The sequence below is a fragment of the Bufo bufo genome, chromosome 4, assembly GCF_905171765.1.
Source record: "Bufo bufo chromosome 4, aBufBuf1.1, whole genome shotgun sequence".
Lineage (NCBI taxonomy): Eukaryota > Metazoa > Chordata > Amphibia > Anura > Bufonidae > Bufo > Bufo bufo.
In genome coordinates, this window is record NC_053392.1 from 616,820,473 (window position 1) to 616,841,358 (window position 20,886).

Genomic DNA, 20,886 nt, shown 5'->3' on the forward strand with positions numbered 1-20,886 from the left:
GTCCAGCAAGCGATGCTGATAAGGCTGTTTCTGGTGATGATGGTGACCACAACTTTTCCTCTTCACGCTCATCTACGGCCTGATCCAGCACTCTTCGCAGGGCACACTCCAGGAAGAAAACATATGGGATGATGTCGCTGATGGTGCCTTCGGTGTGACTGACTAGGTTTGTCACCTCCTCAAAAGGACGCATGAGCCTACAGGCATTGCGCATGAGCGTCCAGTAACGTGGCAAAATAATTCCCAGCTCCGCAGAGGCTGTCCTAGCACCCCGGTCATACAAATACTCGTTGACGGCTTTTTCTTGTTGGAGCAGGCGGTCGAACATTAGGAGTGTTGGGCTGTCGCAAATCAAGCGCCTCACTGGCATGTTGTTTCGCCGCTGAATATCTGAAAAGTGCGCCATGGCCGTGTAGGAATGCCTGAAATGGCCACACACCTTCCTGGCCTGCTTGAGGACGTCCTGTAAGCCTGGGTACTTATGCACAAAGCGTTGTACGATCAGATTCAACACATGTGCCATGCACGGCACATGTGTCAACTTGCCCAAATTCAATGCCGCCAATAAATTGCTTCCGTTGTCACACACCACTTTGCCGATCTCCAGTCGGTGTGGAGTCAGCCACTGATCCACCTGTGCGTTCAGGGCGGACAGGAGTGCTGGTCCGGTGTGACTCTCTGCTTTAAGGCAAGTCAACCCCAAGACGGCGTGACACTGTCGTATCCGGGATGTGGAATAGCCCCTGGGGAGCTGGGGGTGCAGTTGATGTGGAGGAAGACACAGCAGCAGAAGAGGATTCAGCCAAGGAGGTTAGCGAAGAGGATGGAGTAAGAGGAGTAGAGGAGGTGGCAGCAGGCCTGCCTGCAAGTCGTGGCGGTGTCACGAACTCTTCTGCAAAGCCACGCATTCCATGCTTGGCAGCTGTCAGCAGGTTTACCCAATGCGCAGTGTACGTGATATACCTGCCCTGACCGTACTTTGCAGACCAGGTATCAGTGGTCAGATGGACCCTTGCCCCAACACTGTGTGCAAGACATGCCATGACTTCCTTTTCCACAATAGAGTACAGGTTGGGGATTGCCTTTTGTGAAAAGAAATTTCGGCCAGGTACCTTCCACTGCGGTGTCCCAATAGCTACAAATTTTTTGAAGGCCTCAGACTCCACCAGCTTGTATGGTAAAAGCTGGCGGGCTAAGAGTTCCGACAAGCCAGCTGTCAGGCGCCAGGCAAGGGGGTGACTCTGTGACATTGGCTTCTTACGCTCAAACATTTCCTTGACAGACACCTGACTGTGGGCAGATGAGCAGGAACTGCTGAAGGCGAGAGGCGGAGTGGCGGATGGTTGAGGGGGGAAAGGAGGACAGCAGTGGTTGACGTGGCTGAAGATGCTGGACCAGGAGGAGGATGGCGGCTTTGAGTTTGTGTGCTGCTTGTACTCATGTGTTGATCCCATAGGCGTTTGTGATTTGCAATCATGTGCTTTTGCAAAACAGTTGTACCTAGGTGGGTGTTGGACTTCCCACGACTCAGTTTCTTTTGGCACAGGTTGCAAATGGCATCGCTGTTATCAGATGGAGACACACAAAAAAAAAATCCACACTGCTGAGCTTTGCAATGACGGCATTCTCATGGTGGCAACAGCATGCGTTGATTGGCGTGCTGTCTGGCTGACCCCGGGTGCCGATGCATGCTGTCTGACTGTGCCACTAGCTCCTTGCGACGACCTCCCCCTGCTTCCAACTCGTCTCCTCCTCCTCTCTGTCTCCCTATCTGAACTAACCCCCTGTTCTACTTCTCTTCGAGCGGGCACCCACGTGACATCCACGGACACATCGTCATCATCAACTGCTTCACTTGTATCTGACAACTCAGCAAAGGAAGCAGCAGCGGGTACAACATCATCTTCATCACATGTGTGTAATGCTGCCTGACTGAGACATATCCCTGTTATCTATATCCTCTGGCAATAATGGTAGCGCATCACTCATTTCTTCCAACTGAAGTGTAAATAACTCCTCTGACAGATCAAGTGAAGCAGCTGTGGTGCTAGTGTTGGTGGTGGCGGCAGGTGGGCGAGTGGTAACTTGAGAGGTGCCCAAAGCTGAGCTGGAGGAGGATGGTGCGTCAAGGTTCCGAGCGGAAGCTGTAGAAGATTGGGTGTCCTGTGTTAGCCAGTCAACTATGTCCTCAGAACTTTTCGAGTTCAGGGTACGTGGCCTCTGAACACTGGGCATTATTCTAGGGCCAAAGGGAATCACAGCACCACGATCACGACGGCCCCTGCGGGGTGGCCTGCCTCTGCCTGTCATTTTTTTTTGATTAGTTGTACTATGCGTGCAAGCTACTGTGACACCAGATATGAGTGGTGGCACTGTGCACTGGCAGTAGTTGGCACAGTACACACTGTAGGCCTGACACACACGCTTGCAGGCAACTAACTGCAATTATATTACAGTCCAAAAAGTTTATTTTCTTTTTTTATGTAATCTACTGTGACACCAGATATGAGTGGCACTGTGCACTGGCAGTAGTTGGCACAGTACACACTGTAGGCCTGACACACACGCTTGCAGGCAACTAACTGCAATTATATTACAGTCAAAAATTATTATTATTTTTTTTAAATGCAAGCTACTGCGACACCAGATATGAGTGGTGGCACTGGGCAAGTGGGCACAGTATACGCTGTGTGCCTGACACACACGCTGGCAGGCAACTGCAATTAGATTACTGAGGGGGGAAAAAAAGCAGACTGATGTACTAGCCCTAAAAAGGGCTTTTTGGGGTGCTGTCCTTACAGCAGAGATCAGATGAGTCTTTCAGGACTGTAGTGGACAATGAATACACTGGCCTAGCTATCGTTTTCAGTATTAAATCAGCAGCAGCTGCACTGTCCCTCCTCTCACTAAGACTGCAGCTTCCGAATGAATCTAAGATGGATGCTGTCCTTGCTTTTTGCTAGGAGGTGGGAGGGTCTGGGAGGGAGGGTCTGCTGCTGATTGGCTGGTATGTGTCTGCTGACTGTGAGGTACAGGGTCAAAGTTTGCTCAATGATGACGTATAGGGGGCGGCCCGAACATCGCATATGTTTGCCCGCCGTGGCGAACGCGAACAAGCAATGTTCGCCGGCGAATAGTTCGGGACATCTCTACTCATCACTACACTTGAATAGGAAAGAGCTAAGGAGCTGTCCCATAGAAGTGAATGGGATGGCTTCTTGTAATTACACTGCTAATTGCTCCGATGTCGACGTCAAGCGGGTAAACAATGAAAGGAAGGCAGCACTTGCACGAAGCGCGGCCTTCTCTTCAATCAACTGATTGGTGGGGGTGCCAGATGTGGGACCCCCGCCGATATGATGTTGATGACCTAACCTGAGTATAGGTCATCAATATTAAAATCCTGGAAAACCCTTTAAGCTCATGAACCCTGATCATGACGGTTGGATGGCAAAACATGTAGGGGAACTTTAAGTTTGGTCTTTGTTATAACGTAAATTCAAAAGACTTGAGAATAAATAAGCTTATGCGGGCTAAGTGAATAAATATATTTACTAAATGTGATAAAAAATATAAAACCGACAAATCAAATACAGAGTACTAAAAGTAAATAATCACTGGCCTGCAACACTATACAATAAATCGGGAACTCCTGTCGCCATGTAGTCGCACATCGCCTACACCCCATGGTGATACAAAACAGAGACAGATCTACCACATTCTACCTGGATGATGTTCAATGGAGTTCCCATTAACTGTCGTTCACAAGGTTTATCCCTTTCAGCCTCTCTTCCTAAGGACGTCCAATGTGCGGCACGCAGGGCAGAGATAATCACTCAGGAACGCAGCCTTCTCAGTACAATGGGGGATACGTGCATGTTATCTAACGATCCCTAACTCACCACATTACAAGGAATATCATTATAAAAAGGTGATATAATAGTTAATGGGGACAGAACCAATCAGTACTTCATTATGTATGTAAAATACACTTACAAAACAGTCTTTTAAAAAAAATAAAAAATTTCCATTACTGCTTGATATCATTGGCGGTGTTGTACTGCAGGAGCACTGTCACCAACCATATAGCCAGGACTGTGAATTAAAAAATAAAGGGGTTGTGCTGCAATATACACTGCTCAAAAAAATAAAGGGAACACAAAAATAACACATCCTAGATCTGAATTAATTAAATATTCTTCTGAAATACTTTGTTCTTTACATAGTTGAATGTGCTGACAACAAAATCACACAAAAATTAAAAAATGGTAATCAAATTTTTTAAACCATGGCGGTCTGGATTTGGAGTCACACTCAAAATAAAGTGGAAAAACACACTACAGGCTGATCCAACTTTGATGTAATGTCCTTAAAACAAGTAAAAATGAGGCTCAGTAGTGTGTGTGGCCTCCTCGTGCCTGTATGACCTCCCTACAACGCCTGTGCATGCTCCTGATAAGGTGGCGGACGGTCTCCTGAGGGATCTCCTCCCAGACCTGGACTAAAGCATCTGCCAACTCCTGGACAGTCTGTGGTGCAACGTGACGTTGGTGGATAGAGCGAGACATGATGTACCAGATGTACTCAATTGGATTCAGGTCTGGGGAATGGGCAGTCCAGTCCATAGCATCAATGCCTTCGTCTTGCAGGAACTGCTGACACACTCCAGCCACATGAGGTCTAGCATTGTCTTGCATTAGGAGGAACCCAGGGCCAACCGCACCAGCATATGGTCTCACAAGGGGTCTGAGGATCTCATCTCGGTACCTAATGGCAGTCAGGCTACCTCTGGCAAGCACATGGAGGGCTGTGCGGCCCTCCAAAGAAATGCCACCCCACACCATTACTGACGCAATGCCAAACCAGTCATGCTGGAGGATGTTGCAGGCAGCAGAACGTTCTCCACGGCGTCTCCAGACTCTGTCACGTCTGTCACATGTGCTCAGTGTGAACCTGCTTTCATCTGTGAAGAGCACAGGGCGCCAGTGGCGAATTTGCCAATCTTGGTGTTCTCTGGCAAATGCCAAACGCCCTGCACGGTGTTGGGCTGTGAGCACAACCCCCACCTGTGGACGTCGGGCCCTCATATCACCCTCATGGAGTCTGTTTCTGACCATTTGAGCAGACACATGCACATTTGTGGCCTGCTGGAGGTCATTTTGCAGGGCTCTGGCAGTGCTCCTCTGTTCCTCCTTGCACAAAGGCGGAGGTAGCGGTCCTGCTGCTGGGTTGTTGCCCTCCTACGGCCTCCTCCACGTCTCCTGATGTACTGGCCTGTCTCCTGGTAGCGCCTCCATGCTCTGGACACTACACTGACAGACACAGCAAACCTTCTTGCCACAGCTCGCATTGATGAGCCATCCTGGATAAGCTGCACTACCTGAGCCACTTGTGTGGGTTTTAGACTCTGTCTCATGCTACCACTAGAGTGAAAGCACCGCCAGCATTCAAAAGTGACCAAAACATCAGCCAGGAAGCATAGGAACTGAGAAGTGGTCTGTGATCACCACCTGCAGAACTACTCCTTTATTGGGGGTGTCTTGCTAATTGCCTATAATTTCCACCTGTTGTCTATCCCATTTGCACAACAGCATGTGAAATTGATTGTCACTCAGTGTTGCTTCCTAAGTGGACAGTTTGATTTCACAGAAGTGTGATTGACTTGGAGTTACATTGTGTTGTTTAAGTGTTCCCTTTATTTTTTTGAGTAGTGTATATTGATAATCTATCCTCAGGTCATCAATATCAGATTGGCAGGGGTACGACAGCCGTCACCCCCACTGATCACCTGTTTAAAGAGGACGCAGCTGCAGTGAATGGAGAGAGTACCTGTCATTACACTGCGCCGCCCAAACTTTCAAGATGACAGGCAGTATAATGAAGAAAAGCAGCACTCCTCTACAAACAGCTTATTAGCGGGGGTACCGGGTAAGAAAGTGATGGCATTCTGGTCTATTATATAAAATAGGCTAGGGTACTGATCGGTGACATCGGTTCAGAGTTAGATATGACAAATAGACAGATAATGATTAGATAGCGATCGGCTCCCGGTTTTGGCGCTCTCAGATGCCATTGTCACATTTGACCACAGCATCTGGGAGAGCTAAAACTGGGAGCCGCGAGCTTCCCGGACTGGTCCACCGTCCCCTGGTTGAGATCAAGGAAGCAGTCCCATACTAGTAATAGGCCCGAGCCTTCACAAGGCTTCCAGGTCAATTACTAGTATATTCCAATGCTGGCCTGCAGGAGGCAGCATTGCATTGGAATATATTGAATCTTGTATATGCATAAATATCCATTACAGAATACAAGTGGGAATTTAATGATTGCTTGTTATAGTTACTTTGGGTGATTTAAAAAAAGTTTTTTAAAAAAATTGAAAAAATATAAAGAAGTTTTTAAATTCAAATAACCCGCTTCCCCTAGAATAAAAAGAGTAATCAATTAAAAAATGAAACATCATGGGCATCACCACGTCCAAAACGCCTGTACTATTAAAATAATACCTAATAATAATAATAACACCCCATGGGTCCATATACTACAGGTTTATAACTGAGGCCTATCGTATCATGTGACCTTTACTCAGAAACGGCATTTACCCTCCAGTCTTTTTGTGATTGTTTCTGTCCATATTGTGTCACATTGTACCGGTGCCAAGGAAGAAGATAAATATATTGGGGCACTATATCCAGGAGGAGGAGGTTTCTCTGAACTTCAGATTTCCCATTAATAAAGACATTTACAGTCAAACGAGATGTATGAAAGGTTCTTACCATTCACGGACACCGATCCGGGTTTTTTGAGCTCACTCGTCGTTCCACCTGAACTTTCCTGCAGTAAAGATCCCACATTAAAGACATGAGAAAACAGAAAACTATACTCCACTGCTAGCTTATCTTATATCCAGGCGAAGATCAAGCACCCCTAGAAGACATGAACCTTTCTGCCCTGAAGAAGAAGGATCTCCTCACGTGGTGATCAGACAGGATCAACATTCAGACAAGTATCTTACACATATGAAATGTGACATTTTTCTGCATGAAATGACCTGATCCTATCCTGGAGAGGACGCTGTGCTCATCACCTCCAGTTCTTACATTATTGTATGGTAAAAAGCCTGTCATTGCTTCTGGAAACTGAACCTTATAGCCACTTGCTCTCGTCCTTTGTGGTGACCTGATTCTAGATGAGAAGGTAATAATGTTTTGCAAAAGCAGGAAGATTCTGTCCCTGATGAGTCAGTCACTGACTGTCAATACAGGACAGTATCTGCTGTAGATGCAGCTGACTGGCATTGTGCTGTCATTTAGTCTATGACTTACATCTACTCTGCAGGACTTAACTTTTACCCACATTGAATCTCAGTTGCCAAGTGGATGTCCAAACAGGAGGATATTTAATACAATCTTTTATGGCACCAGAAACCATTTGTAGCAAACAGCAAGATGCAATGGAGCCTACAGTATACTCCACTGCTGCTGGGGTTCCGGCATATGAGGAAGCAAAGAAAATCAGCTGCGGAAGCAGCAAAGAGCGATGGCCGCAAAGTAACCCAGAATGCCTGTAAGTGACAGTGTGTGTGTACTGTATATACTGTATAAATCCCATGCACCTTAAGGACCCTCTGATGTCACAGGGTCACATGACATTCTCAAGTGACGTGACTCTGAATCAGGTGCAGGCTTATGTGGCAGGAAGACCCTTTCATACACTTAGGAGGTGTTTGAGCCGGGGCTGTTTTGAAGCACAAATTTGTGTGTGGAGAGATGGCAAAAAATGGCGACCTATGTACTGGTGGGGGTTTGGGGAGATGCCAACCTGCCATTTCTAGTTATGCCCCTGACATCAGTCTGTAGAGGATAGGTAGAAACCTCAGCTGCACTTACTTGATGATCCAGTGGGACATTCTGCTTTTCCTGTGGACAGTCCTTGGAATATAGAGGACTGGGACATCTCTCTGGTGGATTTCTCTGACTGGATCCATCTGTAGAAAATACACACAGTGACTGAATACATTGTCTATATGTGATGATAAGATGATGGGGAATCTGACTCTCAGAACTGTTCTTATCTCTACAGTCATGGAAGGTCTCCTCTTACCCGGTGATATAAGGGACTGGTGATTCTCCATCATGACGTCCTTGTACAGATCCTTGTGGTCTTCTAAATACTCCCACTCCTCCATGGAGAAATAGACAGCGACATCCTGACACCTTATAGGAACCTGACAACACAAGGACACAGTCATTACCAGACCCCTCCATGGCGTCATTGTATATTGTCCCAGCATTCCCAGCAGCGCTCACCTCTCTGCTCAGCAGCTCAGTGATCCTGGTGGTAAGTTCTAGGATCTTCTGCTCATGTATCAGGGAATGAGGTGGAGGCTCGGTGATGGGGCTCTGGGTCCTGCTCCATCCTCCTGACACACAGGGTGTCACACACTCACCAGACGACTTCTTCACTACTGTGTAATCCTGTGTATGGGGAGACGCCGATCACTACAGATAGTCTAAGAATCCTTCACCTTTCCAGACATTTCCCTGGTTTATTACTAGAGATAAGAGTGATGTCATGTGAGACTCTCACCTCTCCAGTTATCAAGAAGATGATCTCCAGGGTGAGGTCTAATATCCTTGCAGCCATGTTGTTTCTCTCCTTGTACAGATCCTTGTGTTCTTCTAAATACTCCCACTCCTCCATGGAGAAATAGACAGCGACATCCTGACACCTTATAGGAACCTGACAACACAAGGATACAGTCATTACCAGACCCCTCCCTTGGCGTTATTGTATAATGTCCCAGCATTCCCAGCAGCGCTCACCTCTCCGCTCAGCAGCTCAGTGATCCTGGTGGTAAGTTCTAGGATCTTCTGCTCATGTATCAGGGAATGAGGTGGAGGCTCGGTGATGGGGCTCTGGGTCCTGCTCCGTCCTCCTGACACACGGGGTGTCACACACTCACCAGACGACTTCTTCACTACTGTGTAATCCTGTGTATGGGGAGACGCCGATCACTACAGAGATTCTAAGAATCCTTCACCTTTCCAGTCATTTCCATGGTTTATTACTAGAGATAAGAGAGATGTCATGTGAGACTCTCACCTCTCCAGTTATCAAGGAGATGATCTCCAGGGTGAGGTCTAATATCCTTGCAGCCATGTGGTCTCTGTCCTTCTCCATCCTTGGTGGGTCATTGATAGAAAGGACCATTGTCTATCATAAGAAGAGAGTCCTGCACCTAAGGAACCTGAGGGAAACAAGTGAGTGCAGGTTAAGAGAGCACAGTCAGTGACTTGTAGGTCAGGGACACATTGTAGATTAATCTGGCCCACAGGCTATGGGCATTTCTCCGTTTGATTAATTTAAAGGCAGACTGTTTTACTATGTTATTTTATGTTTTCCTATTTGTAGATTATAACCTGGACCTACGGAGAATATAACTGATATAATCTGCTGATCTTCTGATTTGTTATCCTTTTAACCTCACTACACTAAAAAGGAAGCATATGTGGATTTATCTTTCTACAATAATATGGAGATCTGCTGGTCCGTTTTGGCTTGGACATTTCTGGTTTTGGAATTGAGATTTATAATGTAATTACTTATTTACATGTGTAATTTTATGTGTTTCTATTTAGATTTTTGTCCCTCATTGTCCCCGGAGGAACCAATAGTAATGAGGAAAAGTGTTGGGACCCAGAGGAGACCTCGTGGCTCAGTTGGTCATGTAGGTGTATTGGGATCTCCACTGGGGACATTGATGATCTTATGGTCATCACTGGGATCTTTATGAATACACTTTCACACTTGGTGTTTTTGTTAGTGTTGTGTATATCACCAATACATCTTGTGTTTTATATTTCAGAACAGCTCGGTGCCTCTGGTATTTATTGGCGGATTCTTCTGTGCCTATAGTCCCATTATCTCTGCATTATGCAACGTTCACCATGATCTGTGTTTAGCAGATGGCTTATAGTCCGTATCTCTGTAACCTGTAATCAATATAAATAACAGACCCAGATATTGTCGGCTGTTCAGGTAAGACCGCAGCGTGTCCCAATACGGAGGCAGATACGGGTCACCTCATCCGTGTTTGGCTGATCTGCAATTTGACGAGTGCAAAACACCCAGCGGTCGTGTGCATGAGCCCTTACTGTGAGAGGGTATGACTACTGAGTGGGCACTAAGGGGAGTAACTACTGTGTGTGTTATACTGGTGTTCTGTGTCCGCCGCTGCCCCGCACTTCTTTTTCTCCAGCATTGCAAGGGTTAATCGCTCCTCGAGTTCTGTGTGGAGCCATCAGGCTGCTGCTGATGAGTTAGGGTGCACGCACATGGCCGTAGTTTTGGTTCAGAACTGATCCATTCATCTCAATCCGTAAGTGTGTTCTGCGGCCCCGGCCGCCAAAAAAGGTAGAACATAGAAAAAACAAATATTCGACATGCGCTCGGCCGCTAACCGTGTTTTCGGATCTGCAATTTGCTGAACGCAAAAGACTTACAGCCGTGCGCATGAGCCCTTAACCAGCTTCTGTTATAAGCCGGGCTGTTTGGCTCACAGGGGGCGGTCTACGTTCTCCGGTGCTGACCTGCCTATCTGTGCCTGATGCCAGTCTGCCCGCCACGTGGATTCACGTGGCTTAGTGTAAAAAACTGGAGCTGATATTCTCCCTCCTTGGGCTTTTCAAAAGTTAATCATATGAAGGGAAATATTAAAAAAACAAGTATTGTCTCCGGAAAGGCTGGTAGTAAACAAACAGAAATGCAGAAATGGAAAATTGCAGGTACACAACTCACCCAGACAGAACAGAACTGAGGAGACGAGCCCTTATGTGTTACACGCTGGTTGCTGCGGTCACGGTGATACAACCACAGACAGAACTGATTGAACTTGTGTGTAAAACCATCCGTTCTCTCAGCTCCTGACACAATCCGTATCGCTCGTGTGAAATAAGCCGAATACAGACGACTCCTGCTGATCTCACAAGTGCATCGACAGCAGCCACCAGATCCACCAACATGTCCATTATTCTGAATCGGCTGCAAAGGCTATGAATGTGGTTTTCAGTAGCACATGGAGCTCATTGCCCTGAAGAGATTATTCATCCCAAATCACTTTTCCAGATAGCTTACTCAGTCACAACTCACATGAAAGAAGATCTGGCGATGTTTATTCTTCGTATGATCCGTAGAATGCAAGTTACAACAGGTAAAAGAACGATTCTTCCATGCAGGTATAGAGAATAGACACAGGTCAGATGAGTTACAGCATTAAAATGACTGATGCAGCAAAGAGGGGGAGGAGACAGAGCAGCATGCAAACTAAGGAATGCCACAAGAGACAAACTAGATAGGCATTAAAGAGACAGTACATAATAAAAATAATATAATGTAACATGACACTCCCCGCCTGAAATCTTTAGATTTCAAAGTCTATTACATATATAAAGATAAGTCCAACTTGAACCTGTAGGGGAAGAAACGTTAAAGGTAAAACTGGTGTGTAAACCATAGATACGAGATACCCGCAACAAGAAGATATGCAGTAAATGAACAATGAAACATGACGTCCAAAAAACAGATGGCTTGAGTCCTGCGGTCTATAGTTGTAATCGTGGGACTTCAACAGTAGCACAGTCAATAGTGATAGTGATATTCTCCCCGCCATAACAGGTATAGCCGGGTTTTGGTGTTAGCTTTGTCTTGCCTAGAACAAAGTTGCAGTGTATGTCTCCATTAACTCCTGAGGTCTTCAAATAGGCCACTGCAGCTATAGCTTCAACTGATGCATCAGAGAAAATATGGATTTCCCTCTGGACAGCGGCTGAGATGGAGACTGGGGCATAGCAACGTGGAATTTGGAGCTGTTCTAATGTCTTCAGAGAACCTCTCCATTTCTCCCATCTTTGTTGTTTCTCAATAGGTAACGGAGTGTCCCAATCTATGTTATCAGTAGTAAGCTGTCGTAATAACATCTTACCTTGGATGGTGACTGGGGCTATAAATCCCAGTGGGTCGTAGATGCTGTTCACTACGGACAAGACTCCTCTCTTGGTGAAGGGTTTGTCACAGGTTGACACCTGGAAGGTGAATGTGTCTACTTTGATGTTCCACAGCAGACCTAGACTTCTCTGCATAGGGGGTGTGTCTGACCCAAGGTCAAGGTCTTTCACACTGGCAGCATAGTCCTCAGGGTGAAATGCATTCATTAGCTCTTGGCTGTTAGATATAATTTTGTGAAGTCTCAAGTTTGCTACAGCTAGCATCTCTTTTGTTCTGGTAAGAAGATTAATTGCTTCTTTAGCAGTAGGAAAGGATTTGAGCCCGTCATCTACGTAAAAGTTCCTTTCAACAAATTGACGAGCATCGGATCCATACTCAGCTTCTCCAAGCTGAGCTGTCTTTTTTAGTCCATAGATTGCTACAGCTGGGGAAGGGCTGTTCCCAAAGACATGTACCCTCATTCGGTAATCAATTACCTCTTTGTTGATGTCGTTGTCCTTGTGCCATAGAAACCTGAGGTAATTCCTGTTATCTTCCTTGACGATGAAGCAGTGGAACATTTGTTGAATGTCGGCCATCACCGCTACAGGTTCTTGACGAAAGCGAATTAGGACTCCAATGAGGTTGTTGTTCAAGTTGGGCCCTGTGAGGAGCATGTCGTTAAGTGAGAAGCCTTCATGTTGGGCACTGGAGTCAAAGACAACTCTGATTTGGTCTGGCTTTCGTGGGTGATACACACCGAAGGAAGGGAGGTACCAGCATTCTTCTCCTTCTTTCAATGGGGGTGCGGGTTCGGCATGACCCCTGTCAAAGATATTCTGTATGAAGTCCACAAAATGTCTTTCCATCTCTGGCTTCCTGCTTAAGGTACGCTTTAAGGAGGAGAATCTTTTGACTGCTTGATGTAGATTGTTTGGTAGCTTCTCTCTCGGGAGGCGAAAGGGTAGGGGTGCTACCCAGCTATTGGAATCTTCCTGAAAGAACTCATTGTCCATACTTTAAGGAATTCTTTGTCTTCTGCCGAAGGAGCCAACTTGTCGTCTTCACTGCTTACATTGAAAACTGTAGAACCAAAGCTGTCATCGTAGGTGCGGGAAAGGTTTGTGTTGCGATGTTGCAACTTGCAGCTAGTTACCTTCTCCTTCACCCAGTAGTGATGTGGGCATGGCTCAAAGTGAGTATTACGACCATTTGGCAATACATTTGTCTTGAATGAAGAAATGTTAGTAGGCCTTTTCATTTTGCCTATACAGACGTTGCCTATGATGACCCAGCCTAAGTCCAGGTACTGGGCGAATGGGGCCTCTGGAGGTCCGCTGACCTGCCTGTGTACCTTGTGGATCCTTAGAATATCTCTTCCCAGCAGAAGAAGGATTTTAGCATCTTTGTCAAGTGGTGGGATTTCACTGGCTATTGACCTTAGATGAGGGTGGTAGAAGGCAACTTCTGGTGTAGGTATTTCTTCTTTGTTGGCTGGTATCTGGTTACACTCTACAAGTGTAGGTAAGGGTAATTGTAGGTTATTTTCTAGGGAGGACACAATAAATCCATGAGCCCTTCTTCCAAAAACCTCTGTAGTTCCACTACAAGTGCCTAAGGTGTAAGGGTGAACCTCTCCTTTTGTGCAAAATAGATCGAACAGTTCGGATCGTGCAAGCGATCGATTGCTCTGATCGTCCAAGATAGCATACACCCTTAAAGTCTTTTCTGGCTGATCCTTGTGATGAATATTCACTAGGCATATTTTAGCGCAAGATTTGTCACAGTGGTCTTCCCCACAGACTTCAGTGCACGAAGAAAATACCATGGTGGAATTAGGTACGTGATCTGTACTCTTCCCGCTGTGGTTCTGCCCAGGAGGAAGGTCTGCATGTTGTGAAGGATTGGACTCAAGGGGATGGAGTGCTTGCACATGGTCCTCGGAACCGCACTCTATGCACTTGATAGGAGTTTTACATTCCTTGGCAAAGTGGTCGGTGGAAGCACAGCATCTATAACATACCCCAAAAGTCTTTAGAAGTTCCTTTCGTTCTTGTAGGGGCTTTTTTCTGAAACCGATACATTTTTTGAGGGGATGAGGCTTCTTGTGGATGGGACATAATCGGTTTGGGTTTTCGATCTTGCCGCTCTTGTTTGGGGCGGGAGTGGGAATAATGTCTGTCTTCCTAACGGACACGGGACCTCTGCGGTTCCTGTAGCTAGTATGTAGGTTGTCACCTTTAGGTGAGGGAGTATTGAACTCGCTGAATGCAAAACTAGGATCGTTCTTGGTGTCAGCAATGTTCCTGACGAAATTGCAGAAGTAGGAGAACGGGGGAAAGGAAACCTTGTTTTCCCGTTTGTATGATGACCCAACTTGGATCCACTTTTCTTGTAGGCCATGCGGAAGCTTGCAAACGATAGGGTTAACTCCTCGAGCAGTGTCCAGGTAACTGAGGCCAGGTAGCTTAGGGTCAGTTTTGGCAAGCTGGACTTCGAGAAGAAGGTCGCTGAGTCTCTGGAACTCTATATTGTCCTTACCAGATATCCTTGGGAAATTTTCCAATCGTTTGAGCAATGCATTCTCTATGGCTTCAGGACTACCATAAGTCTGTTCTAGACGCTCCCATGCTGCGGTGAGACCTGCAGTTGGATTGTCGATGTAAACTGACCTGAGGCTCTTGACACGTTCTGTTGACTGTGGGCCAAGCAACCCGATCAGCAGATCCAGCTCACGATCGGCAGTAAAACCGATACCGTCTAATGTAGTTTTGAAAGCGGCTTTCCAGCTTCTATAATTTTCAGGCTGGTCGTCGAAGTTTACTAGGCCTGACTTGGCGAGCTCATGTCGAAGTAAGTACTTTACTACCTCTGTTGTATCGGTTGCCTCTGACTTTACATAGGAGGTTGCTGGTTGATTGTTGTGGATTGCATTGTTTATGGTATCGTTGCAAAGAGACGTGGGAAGATATGGTGCAGCAAGGGCATTCAGCTGAATTGTTGGGTGAAGGTCTGGAACAGTACTGTTAGCAGGAGGCTGGCGACTTGCTTGCGGATTAGTGTGCCGTTTTGTGACATATGCGGGATCAGCATGACAGTCGGGAGCTGCACTGGGGTGGGTTTGCATGTAGGAAGTGGCTGGAACGGCTTTTACCTGATGATGTGGTGAAGTCCTTGCGTTGCCTGGCGTGGAGGTAATTGAGTGTTCACTGCTGTGGTTTAGAACATAGTTCTTAGTGCGTTCAAAAGGATCTTCTACATCTGCCTTGACGCTGACCCTTTCGCTAGCATTTTCATCTGCACCGATAGCTTGTTCCAAAACCTTTAGTTTTGCTGCAGCTGCCTCGTAGTTGCTCTGTTCCTTTAAAGCTTCAATTGCTGCCCTTTGACGTGCCGTTTGAGCTTCTATTGCTGCCTTTTGATGCGCTGCCTCGGCTTCCCTTACTGCCTTTTGATGCGCTGCCTCGGCTTCCATTACTGCAACCTCGGCCTCCATGTCTGCTCTCTTTTTTGCATATGCGGCCCGTACCTTGATAGCCTCTGCTTCGGCGCGGGCATTCATTAGCTGTTCACTAAGCGTTGAGTGCCTTGAACTTCGGGATCTAGAGGAACCTTTAGAGCGTCTGGTGGATACAGATTTGTGAGATACAGTGTCCCGTGGCAGCATTAATTTTGCTTCTGCCTTTGCTTTAGTTCGCTTGATAAAGCTTTCTCTTTCCTCATTAAGAAGCTGGGCATTGTTAAGTTGCTCTAAGGACTCCTCAGTGTTGATGCTTTGCAGAATAGTTTTATATTTGTTGCTTGTAGTCTGGTACAGTTCGTATGAAGCAGAGAGATGCTTTATGGCGCCCTCTAGTTGCAGTACCTCATGGCTGGGACATGAAATCACATCAATGTGGGTGAGGATTTTATCCCAAATCTGCTTCAAACTGGTTGCTAGTTCAGTTCTCATGGATTCATAGTTCTCTTTAACCTTCCAAGTGGGTTTCACAGAGCGTTTGGTCGATGCAGTGAACTCTGGGTCCTCATCCTGACTTTCTCTGTGTGAAGCATGCTGTGGTGTTTCATCACACACTGAGCCCTTTCCACTCATGATGGCCTGCAGTACACAGGCTTGACTGTAGCAGTGAAGAGTGTCTGTATACTGTGAGGAGCTGTAACAAGCTGTGCTGGGGTTGTATGCAGAATTCTCATGCAATACACACAGTTACACTTCACTATGATCTGTCCTGTGACGCAGTTATCTCTGTGCAGGCTGCTGGATACGTTCTTTTACTATTCTGAATCGGCTGCAAAGGCTATGAATGTGGTTTTCAGTAGCACATGGAGCTCATTGCCCTGAAGAGATTATTCATCCCAAATCACCTTTCCAGATAGCTTACTCAGTCACAACTCACATGAAAGAAGATCTGGCGATGTTTATTCTTCGTATGATCCGTAGAATGCAAGTTACAACAGGTAAAAGAACGATTCTTCCATGCAGGTATAGAGAATAGACACAGGTCAGATGAGTTACAGCATTAAAATGACTGATGCAGCAAAGAGGGGGAGGAGACAGAGCAGCATGCAAACTAAGGAATGCCACAAGAGACAAACTAGATAGGCATTAAAGAGACAGTACATAATAAAAATAATATAATGTAACATGACATCCATCATCAGCGCAGGTCAGGAAGGAGATGAAGAGAAGTCCTGTCCCCGTCCTGTCAGTCGCCTCTTTCCTCTAATCGCTGGTGTTCTGCTCCGGGGTCAGTGATGGGTCCGGGGTTTGTCCTGCTGCTCGCACAGCTGCAGGTTTGTTACTATCACATGTGTGTGCAATTATTTACCCCCAACTGTGCAAACCCCAATCCCTGCGGCCATCACTGAACCCCCAATATCACCAGCATTAAAGGGCTATTCCCATCACATAACGTGAGGTTCTATCGCTAGGACTGGTCATCAGTGTGCGGTAGGTGGGGGCTCGCCTCTATCAGGACCCCACTAATCCTGGGAATGGAGGGGCTGCAGAGCTGCTTTACTGCTGAATCTCCTCCACAGTCCCTGCTCATTAGAGCTCCGGCCTCCGCTGTGCAGGGACAGTGAGGAGAGGACACAGCGCTGCAGCCCCTTCATCTAGAAGAGGTTGTCCCCACCGACCACACACTGACTCCATATCCTAGTGATATCACAGAACAGTGTGTGATGGAAGACCCCTCTAATCCAGGAGAACAGCCCCTCTTACAGGGGTCTGGGGGTCTCCTAATATTCCAGGGGGAGAGCAGACATGTCTGAGGAGAACTCCCCTCCTGACCTCCAGACTGTGTGAGCAGAGACTCTCTATGGCCGGTGCTGCCCCCTGCTGGCTGGACCTGCTATATGTCACCTATAGAACCGCTCCATTCTAATAAACCCAGAACCAAGACCAATAACTGACCTGCAGATCTCACCTCCTGGGGCTGCAGGACCTGCGATGACGTCACACTGGTCACATGACAGGAAGTGCTGCACAGTGAAAAACCTCCACTGCTTTACTCCTCCCCTCATGTGACTGATCACATGATCATGACATCATCAAAGGTCCTGTAGGGTAATGTCTAAACTCCATGCTTATTGCTTGGTAGAGACGAGGGTTGAGCGTATCGAGCTTCAGATTACTAAATTATTATGTTTTTAAATATTCAGAAATGAAAACCGAATTAATTCACCAAAGTCTCACGTGACTTCAGGTAAAAAGATTTTAGCTCCACGGAGACGGCATTAAAATCGAAGTTATTGAACGAATTTACTTCAGATTGAGGATCCGAAGCTCGATTCCCTCAACACTAGAGAGACCTTCTGATGTCTGACCACAGCACATGGGATGGAGATATGACCCTTCTGCTACATTCCACAGCTGCTTCAAACCCATGTGACTTCAGCATGTCATGTGACCCTGTAACGTCACAAGGTCCCTTGCATAGATCCTGTAGTCACTAGGATATAAGATCTACAGATAAGTTAGGCCCCTTTCACACGGGCGAGTATTCCGCTCCGGTGCAATGCGTGACGTGAACGCATTTTGCACCCGCACTGAATCCGGACCCATTCATTTCTATGGGGCTGTGCACATGAGTGGTGATTTTCACGCATCACTTGTGCGTTGCGTGATGCTTTTATCCATCTCTTGATTGGTTATGCGCAGTCTTTAAATGTAATGATATACTCAATTACACTACTTTTTTATGAATCTATATAAGTATATATTCTTGCATATTCATTTTATTCAAAGGCATTATTTATACACCCAGGCATTTCTGTATGTCTATTTTATCTCATATATAATATGTCTCACCGCTATTACGGTTATTATCATTATCATTATTACAATTGCTATGTTTTTCATCTCTAGTCTTAATTCAATTTTATCTTTAATTTTATCCTCATCCAACGTTTATTTTTGTTTTGATTTTGTTTTACTCAATTTTACTTTCCAACTATTTGTTTTTATATATATATATTTATATTTTGTATATGGTGTGTCCTTTAGACTTGATAAAAGGGTCAGAAGTACCTCGAAACGCGTTGTCTACCAATAAACCTGAAAAATACAAATTATCCAGTTGTGATAGTGCGCCTCCTACTGTCCATACGTTCGACCGAAACAGTCAAGCGTCCTTTCTTCTTGTTCCCACTAGTCCCTTAAAGGGAAGGCCTATAGTGTCAGGCGTAGGGAGTCTCACTGAGAAAATCAGTATGTACGTGGATGAAATATTATGACCATTCGTATTCAATCTCCCGTCATACGTGCGAGACTCCATGGATGTCCTCAGACGCCTAAATGACATCTATTGTGACACAGAAAAATATCTAGCCAGCCTTGACGTAGAGGCACTTTACAGCTCTATACCACTCAGGAAGGGATGTGAAGCGGTTAGAACATTCCTTCATGAGAGGGGATCACACTTAATGGCCCATAGCGAGCTCGTGATGGAGCTATTAGAGTTCGTTCTGGACCATAATGTGTTCCTCTTTAACCGGAAATTTTACCACCAGCTCAGGGGAGTGGCAATGGGCAGTCCTTGTGCCCCGACTTTTGCCAATCTTTACCTGGGCTGGTGGGAAAGAGAGTTTGTCTTCAGTGACAAAATGGACCAATGGACGTCGTCTGTGACTCTTTGGCTAAGATTCATAGACGACGTCTTTATTTTATGGAATGGCACACATATGGCCTTCCATGAATTTGTATCACAGTTAAACAACAATGATATTGGTCTGTTTTTCACCAGTGAAATTGATGACACCCATCTGACATTCCTGGATCTGTCAATCACCATTGACAAATCCAAAAAGATTGTTATGAACATGTACCGCAAACCCACGGCCACCAACAACCTACTCAGATGGGAAAGCGCTCATCCAAAGAGGCTCAAATATGGCATACCCAAAGCCAATATTTACCAGCCATCCGCAACTGTTCTGAGTGGGTAGACTTTAACCCCTTAAGGACTCAGCCCTATTTCACCTTAAGGACCAGGCCATTTTTTGCAAATCTGACCAGTGTCACTTTAAGTGCTGATAACTTTAAAACGCTTTGACTTATCCAGGCCATTCTGAGATAGTTTTTTTCGTCACATATTGTACTTCATGACACTGGTAAAATGAAGTTAAAAAATTATCATTTTTATTTATAAAAAAATATATATTTACCATTTTTTTTTTTTTAAATTGCAAATTTCCAAGTTTCAATTTCTCTACTTCTATAATAATACATAGTAATACCTCCAAAAATAGTTATTACTTTACATTCCCCATATGTCTACTTCATGTTTGGATCATTTTGGGAATGACATTTTATTTTTTGGGGATGTTACAAGGCTTAGAAGTTTAGAAGCAAATCCAATTTTTAGAGACCAGTTCAGGTCTGAAGTCACTTTGCGAGGCTTAAATAATAGAAACCACCCAAAAATGACCCCATTCTATAAACTGTTTTTACAAACTTTGTTAACCCTTTAGGTGTTCCACAAGAATTCATGGAAAATAGAGATACAATTTCAAAATGTCACTTTTTTGCCAGATTTTCCATTTAATTTTTTTTTCCCCAGTAACAAAACAAGGGTTAACAGCCAAACCAAACTCAATATTTATGGCTCTGATTCTGTAGTTTACAGAAACACCCCATATGTGGTCGTAAACCGCTGTACGGGCACACGGCAGGGCGCAGAAGGAAAGGAATGCCATACGGTTTTTGGAAGGCAGATTTTGCTGGACTGTTTTTTTTTACACCATGTCCCATTTGAAGCCCCCTGATGCACCCCTAGAGTAGAAACTCCAAAAAAGTGACCCCATTTTAGAAACTACGGGATAGGGTGGCAGTATTGTTGGTACTAGTTTAGGGTACATATGATTTTTGGTTGCTCTATATTACACTTTTTGTGAGGCAAGATAACAAGAAGTAGCTGTAGAGAAAAAAGGGGGTCAGTCAGCACATCCCAAAGCACCACATAATTGCAAATGCTAAACTAATAAGTTAGAGATATTTGGCAAATCGTTTTGTACAAAATTATTTGAGCCCGTCTGCCGAACGTCAAGGCAATCTCTAGTTAGACGGGTTCCTAACACTAAATATACCTGTTATGTGCCATAGCGGAAGAAATAGCTGTTTTGGCACCGTTTTTATTTTTTGCTATTTACAACATTCATCTGACAGGTTAGATCATGTGATATTTTTATAGACCAGGTTGTCACGGATGCGGCAATACCTAATATGTATACTTTTTATTTATTTATTTATTTTTGAAGCAAAAAAAATAATATGTTTTAGTGTTTCCATAGTCTGAGAGCCATAGTTTTTTCAGTTTTTGGGCGATTATCATAGGTAGGGTCTCATTTTTTGTGGGATGAGATGACGGTTTGATTGGCATTATTTTGGGGTGACTATGA

The 20,886-nt window shown here is 45.4% G+C and overlaps 1 protein-coding gene and 1 long non-coding RNA gene across 2 annotated transcripts in view; both read right to left on the reverse strand.

Moving 5' to 3' along the window:
* LOC120999664 (oocyte zinc finger protein XlCOF6-like) overlaps nt 1-20,886 on the reverse strand; it is a 2,208,135-nt gene that overhangs the window by 1,740,426 nt on the left and 446,823 nt on the right. The gene's annotated exons all lie outside the window — the stretch shown is intronic.
* Nucleotides 8,926-17,439, reverse strand: LOC120999732. Its single transcript, XR_005778591.1, has 3 exons — nt 17,402-17,439; nt 9,106-9,250; nt 8,926-8,993 (listed from the first exon to the last, which is right to left on the reverse strand). It is a non-coding gene; the product is annotated as an uncharacterized LOC120999732 (long non-coding RNA).